Source organism: Hyaena hyaena, unplaced genomic scaffold (assembly GCF_003009895.1).
Source record: "Hyaena hyaena isolate Hyena2069 unplaced genomic scaffold, ASM300989v1 scaffold_902, whole genome shotgun sequence".
Lineage (NCBI taxonomy): Eukaryota > Metazoa > Chordata > Mammalia > Carnivora > Hyaenidae > Hyaena > Hyaena hyaena.
Genome location: NW_024081536.1, coordinates 56,693 through 64,729, shown reverse-complemented (window position 1 = coordinate 64,729; position 8,037 = coordinate 56,693).

Genomic DNA, 8,037 nt, shown 5'->3' with positions numbered 1-8,037 from the left:
GCATCTCTTCCTAAAATAAGTCTTTCACTTGTCCAAAGTCTTCTTTCACATCATTTGGTAGCACTTCAAAGTTTCTTCATATTGGTCTCACGTATTTTTCGTCATATAATCTGGGATACTTAGAACATCTGAAAATAATACTATCTGATCAGTGTTGCTCAGAATACACCCATTGCCCAAGCTATAGAATTTAAATCCTTTGAATTTATAGAATTTTAATAACTACAATTTAACATGATTATGATTCATATCTACCTTGTCCTTTCATTGAAATGTGATTTTGTTTCCTCACTATGAAATCATTGCACATAATTATCTCCAGATGACAAAGAGTCTTTTCAGCATATGAGAATATGGAAAAGACATCTTAGATTTTATCTTTTTTTTCAGCAGAGTACTTACCAGAGTGTTTCATGTGTACTTAGTAGTATTAGGTCGCATCTTCATCTCTACCAGTCTTTGGTCAAATACATTTTACTGCACATTTATTGAAATGTTCCAGACTTCTGAACTTTAACAACGTGTATGAATGAGGCTATTATGTATGTACACATAGATCGATATATGAGGTTAAATATGGCGTTTACTAAAGTGAAAGAGGACACGGAGCTAATTGCAATACTAGCCTAGGGATTGGCTAATGTTGCATTTCAGGACTTCCCATACATTTCCACCAAAGTACACACTGCAGAGATGAATGCTTTTGTATCCCTCGGGAATCTAGACGCTTACTTCCCACAAAGGTAAAATTTATTTGAATTTGCTAATTTTACATAGATTGCACTTTACTCCATGATGTATTAAATAACAGCTTCTAATTTTTAATTTAATACGCACGTATGTGACTCTAGAAAGCTGAGCCATGAATATGCCAGGGTTTCTAGTGCTTCCCTTCATTTTGCCACAGAGACAAAGGACTAAGAGCTACCTAATTTGATAAGCAAGGGTATCATGGAAAATGTACTGAGCCCTATTATATAAAGACATGGGTCCAACCCTGGTTATGCCACTTAACGAGCTTTTGATCTTAAGCCAATCGCATATGCTTTCAAAGTTTTAGTTTCCTCACCTTAACGAGAATGATAACACCTGCCTCACCCCCTCAGAGGATTATTTTTAAAACTGAATGGAAACTGTTCAATGATCTGAAAACTCAGGCTTAGAAAATGGGTGAAAACAAAGGGAGTTCAGGGAACCAGAACCATGGCCAAATATCATCACATTAAACCACTTCCTCAAAGACACTGCCTCTGTCATCTGTGGTCTCTGGATGCCTTACATAGGACCACCGGCCCTGCTGGCCCTGAATCAGAGCTATGGGGGATCACTGTCGCGAGTGCTTCTATTAGCACTATCAGAATGAACTATTGCTTCACTAAATCCTAATTCTAGCGGCAGGGAAGGCTAGAAATATACACATCAGCCTTTTTGTCTTTTATGGTAGGAAAGTGGCTTATGGTCCAACTCATAGGCTAACAGAATGGAAACTCCCTCTGATATAAGAGGGGATTAAGATGCTGTACCCACAACATCTCTTTCTTGATTATTGCCACAGCCTCCTAACTGCTATCACTGTCTTCAACCTGTTCCCCTCCAACCCCCTATCCCTGCTGGCACCAGAATTTTTTCTCATAGGAAAATATGATTTCTGACATGGTTCTGTGTAAAGCCTCCAAAGAGGCCCTCCCTGCAATGCCTAGACAATGCAAATGCATTAGAATACCATACAAATACTTTAAAAAAAAAAAAAAAATGAACTTCATGCCCAGCATGGATCCCAACATGGGGCTTGAACTCATGATCCTGAATCAAGACCTGAGCTGACCTGAGATCAAGAGTCCCACGCTTAACCAACTAAGCCACCCAGGTGTCCCCTATACAAATATTTCTAATCAAGTCCTCATCTGCCCCCATAGCCATCTTCTTCTGTACTTCCCATCCTCCAATGTACTCTTCTGTCTGGCTAGAATACTAGTTTTCCAAATTGGTCATGCTGTTTATTGCCTCTTTGCCTTTCCTCTTATGAAAAAGGGAACTACAAAGGATTTGAAAAACAAAAGACCAGAATAATGACTTTTTTTTTTTTTTTCCAAAAAGGACAGCGTTAGGGATCTTCCAGACAGGGAGGGGATAAAGGCAAGGCCTTTCCTATATTCAGGCTGATGCTGTGAGACCAAACAAAGAGAACCCTGATGGCTCACTGTTGTCGATGGAGGCAGCCAGTCTGTGGTCAGTGGAGAGAACTACTGAGCCTGCCCAGAGCACAGTACCCAAGTGGTAGAGGACAGGGACCAATGTCAAGGAGCAGTAAGTAGCCAAAGAAGCAAATTCACACTTCTACTCCATGTTTTCTGGCCTGACATAATCCTGAGATCCTTGCTTTGAGTCATGGAGAGAGAGTTCAGAAGGTCACCCAAATGAAAACAATGGAATGTTCTGCCTGAATACCAATGTGATTAGAGGCCAATTTATCCTTAAATTAGAAGTGGACGATATTCATGTAGACGGGACATCAGTCATATACATGACAGTGCACACACATGTTGTTCTTTCACCTGGACAATTAACCTTCCTTTTTTTGACAAGAGACTACTACTCAAGCTTTCAATGGACTATGCAGATAAAGTTGTGGAAGGATTCAAAGTACACTGTAAAGATTAAGTACTTCTGGACGAGAAGGTAGGTGAGGAACTTTGCATTTAATGCCTTTGTGTACTAGAATTTTTCACAATACTAGCACATATTTTAATAATTGGATTTTTTTAAGTCAACTAAAGAATTAGAGAAATGGTGGTGCCTCCTTTTTTTGCTATTTTGTTGTTTGCATTCCTTTTAAAAATGACTAACGTGTCTTGTAAAGAAAGGCACAAAAGCCATGTGCGAAATGGAAAGTAAAAATACTGTAAACAGTTTGATAAAACATTATTATGGTAAACATTGACAGGTGTTTCCTCAGAATGTTGTTGAATAATGAATGTTGGAAATACTAAAATTACTTTTCAGCATATCAAAGGATAGAATAAATAACTAAATATTCTGCTGCATATTCTTTGTATATGCAAACAACCCTCTCAATGACCATTGGTGGGTCATTAACTTTTACATTTCTCCTGCTTTGGCCTCATAAATGCCTCCCGTCCTCAGACAGTGTCCAGGCTTCCTAGTCGGTACACCAGGTTGTTCTGGTATTCTTCCTGTCACGTGCACACTGGATTTTATGCCACCCTCTTTTTTTCAAATGGGCATATTTTCTCATTTGATTTTCATTGTAGCCCTTGAAAAAAATGAAGACAGTTACCACCTCTTTCTTGATGAGGAAAGATCTTATTTTTTGATGCAACTAGGATAGGGCTCCTGGTCTCCTGACTACAAATAAAGTTTTCTCCAGTTCCATCTCATCTGCACTCCCAAACTACACTCTATGCACTTCTTTCTTTAAATATTATTCTAATGACGCTGTAGTCCTCTCTACCTCATTTTCCTCCTCTGCTATTTTTCTGTACCCTGTTCTTTTCCTTCATAAGATGAAAAATTAAATAAATATATATATTCAAATTGAATGTGTGTGTGTGTGTGTGTATGTGTGATGTTTATTTTCCAACCAGGGATAAGTCCTATGAGGCAAAAACCTTGTGTCCACAAGCCCCCCTACTCTATACCCAATTAGGGCCTGGCACATAGTAGGCACACAATAAGCATTTGATGAATCAATTAATGAGTGAATGAATGAACAGCAGCTACTGTACTAAGTAGGACTCTCTTGGTGGCAGATCCATCATTTAGTTTTTTTTAATTAAATTTATTTATTACTTTTTAAAAGTTTATTTATTTTTGAGAGAGAGTGAGTGAGCAGGGGAAGGGCAGAGACAGAGGAAGAGAAAAAATCCCAAGCAGGCTCTACACTGTCAGCACAGAGCTGGATGTGGGGCTCAAACTCACAAAGAGTGAGATCATGACCTGAATCGAAATCAAGAGTCAGACACATACCAATGGAGCCACCCAGGTGCCTTTAATTTAATTTTAGGTAATTTTTACACCCAACATGGGGTTCGAACTCACTACCCTGAAGTCCTGAGTCATATGTGCTATGAACTGAGCCAGAAGACCCCTCATTTAAACTAGCTTGAACAGAGAAGGAAATTTGTTGACTTGCATTTCTAGAAAGTTCAGGAATCAGCTGGCTTCAACCATAGCTCCGCTAAGATTAGATTAAATTTCTTCCTCTTCTTACCCACCCCCACTGTCCTATTTTCTTGCTCCTCCTTCTCCTCCTCTTACTCCCTGTCTCTGTCATACTCTTCTTCTGCAGCCGGGCCTCCTCCACCTCCTCTGTGCATCGTGAGGATGGCAGCTGGTAGCCCTGGGATCTCTGCCCTAGCTTGGTGTCCCAGGGGAAAGAAATCTTTAACATCAGATCTTTATTTTGGGGAAAAGGAATTTTAGGATTGGCCAGACTTGCATCCTACATGAGGATGGGGTACAGTGATTGACAGCCCCTCTAAGTCCATGTGGAAGAGGGCAGTGGTATTTTCCCAGAGCAAGGGATGCTGCACAGATGAAAACAACGTATCATCCACATACTTTCATAGGGACTTTTATTAAGAAGTGAAGGAGAAGCAGCTTTTAATATCAAGCGATTTCCTGCCTCTCAAATATAAACTCTCTGGATGGACCTGAATTACGACCTTTTGAACTGTTTGACTTAGATCATACAATTTTAAAAGATGGACCACACTGTATTTTTTGAGTCCCAAAGTGTTAATAAGTCGAGTATAGTCATAAAGACAAGCTTACTCATAACCGTCATGTCTATCTGTTGAGCAAAGCAGAGGACTCTGCAAAACAACTTTTTGTGTTGTTGATTTTGGCTTTTAGCCAAATAGGAACTCTAGAAATTTTTTTGTAGATAAACTATGTTTCAATGTCCAAGAGGAAATGTGCTGCTCAGTGACTACCTCAGGACGCAGATCTCCATTTCATGCACAAACTTCTACAGGCGACCTGCTCATGTTCTTGTGCATGTGGTAAGACACAGAATGCTCAGCATTCATACAAGTGCTAAGTACTGGTTTTCTTGTAGCCTTGATTCTTAAAAGGAGACGTGGATTTTCAGTTTCAAGCATTTGTTGATTTTCCCAGGCCCCTGTGTTTGAAAACAGTCTTCTGGGAAAGAAATAATGATCAAAACATTTTAAAAAAAATCAACATTAGCTCTCAGTTGCTACTTCAAGGTACTTTGCTTTTATCCCCTTTCCATATTGGCATGAACCACCTGACAATGCAGCAGTTTTATAAATAAATGAGACTGAATGTGAGTAATCCTATTTGGATATCCAATAATGTAGGATCAGAGACTTAAATGCCATTTATTACTATTATTTTTAAAATTTTTAATGTTTATTTGAGCTGTCAGCACAGAGCCTGACAAGGGACTTGAACTCAGGAAAGGTGAGATCATAACCTGAGCCAAAGTCAAACACTTAAATGACTGAGCCACCTATGCAGTCCCTTAAATGCTATTTATAGTACAGAAAGTATTAAACTAGTTCTTTCTTTGTCACAGTTTTTTTTTTTTTTTAATGAACTGGGTCTTAAGAAGAAGGAATAGTGAAATGTTCTCCTTTTGAAGTTATAAATATATATGATTAATATGAAAACACTGAAGGAAATGAAAACAACCTCACATCCTGTACTTCCTGACATCCTCTTTTGATTTTGTGAAGTTTCCTGTCTTTACTTTTCAGTATATTTATTTTTAAGGAAGTTCCTTTAGTAAGAAAAGAGAGACTAGCGCTCTGCCCCTCCTGAGACACAGATCCACATCCACACACACATACCCCTCAAAGATTTAGAAATTTGTATTGCAGTATTATTCCAGAGTTTAAGCACCATGACCCATGACATCCATCTCTAGGTGGCTTGGAGGGCAGTGGTGAGGACACTAAAGAGAATACCCTAGATTTCTGTATTTTTTTTTCACAGAGCAAGAGTTTGGGGATAAAAATTTCATGATTATCATTAGTTGTTGTTATTATTAATAGTTATCATTTACTGAGTTTTGCTAAGTATCATCATTGTGTTAAGTGCTTTACACAATTACACACATAGACACACACAGTCACATACTGCAAACTTGTCATGTGCCCATGAATCTGAATATCAGAGTTTATGCTGTGTGCTAAGACTATGCTTTTGGTGATCATGATCCATTAGTAAATCATGAAATTAATTTAATAGATAGAGATAAACCCAATCCTATTATATCCTTGTGAAATGAATTATATTATCTCCATTTTATAGATGAGGAACATCAGAACTTAAGAAACTCATCCAAGTTCACAGGGTTAGTAAGAGATAAAACTGCATTTGGAACCTTTCTGTCTCCAAAATCTTAACTACTAAGACTCGATTACATTACTTAATAATTCTGGGGGTATCACATTATAAACTATGTATACAAGAAAACCTATTTCCTAACACGTCCTGTAAGAGAAAGCTCAAGGCTTGTGCACAATCAACCAAGCTGCAGTGTATTGAACATAGGCTTAAACAACAAGTGTGTGTGTGTGCGTGCGCGCACGCATGTCCATGCATATTAATTCAAATTATGGAAAAAAAACCTCATAGAACTCTGTACTATTAATAGAAGTATGAACGTTCATGAGTGACTTTCAGGGAAAGAGAGTTTCTTACATTTAAAAATTCGTAAGTTTATATTTATATAGTACTTTAAGGTTTATGCAGGGCATTCTATGGACTCTATATGTGTGGCCCTTGTATGATACAGGCTGTGAGAGTGGTTACAGCTGATAATGACTAGTTATCAACAGGAAAGCCAACACATTTTGGCTACAACCCTGTAGTCTAAAAATGGTGCCTACAGATAACCTGCCATTATGAAATCTTCAGCTCTTAAAGAAGTAGCAAAGCTGACAAATGAATGATAAAGCAGATGTTGTCTTTAATAGGCCCTGAAAAGCTAAATAAAAATGCAACCAATAAACTGACCCTGGAACACCAACAGTTCTTGAAGAAAATCTCTCTAGCTTTCAGAAATAACTACCACGGTGTTTGTTAAATATATTTGTCATTTCCGAAAGATCTCCCAGAATTATAAGGACCACATCTTTTGTCAATATACACTAAGTCTCACTCACTCTTGACTTTTTTGGGAGAAAAAAAAAAGGAACATATACTCACAAAGACAGAATCTCTCTCAGTTTGTGTTGGCTAACATTTTATTCAAGTTTAAATAAGACCTTAAATACCCTCAAACACTTCCTTACAGAACTGTCATACTTCCCATCATGGTTTCCACTGTGGATTAAGGCAGTATTTTTGGTGGTCACAACCCATCTATGAAATTAGTATAGTGAGTAGAGACAAACAATTGTTTAAAATGAACCAGATCAGAATAGAAAATATCAGAATGTCTCACAGGTGGTAAATGTAAATGTTTTAGGGAAATTTTGCTTTAGTGTTTTATGCGTATATTAAGTATACACTGTGTTGATATTTATTGTGGGTTGTAGTAAAAAAAGATTTGAATAAAATTAATGTCATAGGGATATAATTTACAGCATAGAGAATATAGTCAGTAATACTGTAATAGTTTTGTATAGTGACAGACTTTAACCAGAACCATCAAGGTGATCATTTTGTAATGTATAATAATATCACATCACTATTTTATGCACCTGAAACTAATATAAAATAATATGTGAATTACAATTCAATTAAAAAAAAGATTTGAAATTCACTGGGTTAAAGCACCATCTCCAAAAGACATTTTACTAAAAATATAGTTTTTGGGTGGATGTCTCAAAGCACATAGACTCTGTTTTATGTGGTGGAGCAGAGGAGGGGATTGCTAGGAGAGAGGGGTGTGGATAGCCCAAGTACAAGAAGGACATAGGAGCAAAACTTCACCTAATGCGGAGTTATATCTAGTGGTGGTTCTATCCTGACTGTGACTAATGAGATTAAGATACCACTGGAGAAAAGATTGGCAAAAGGGATAGGAACAGAGAGAAGAGG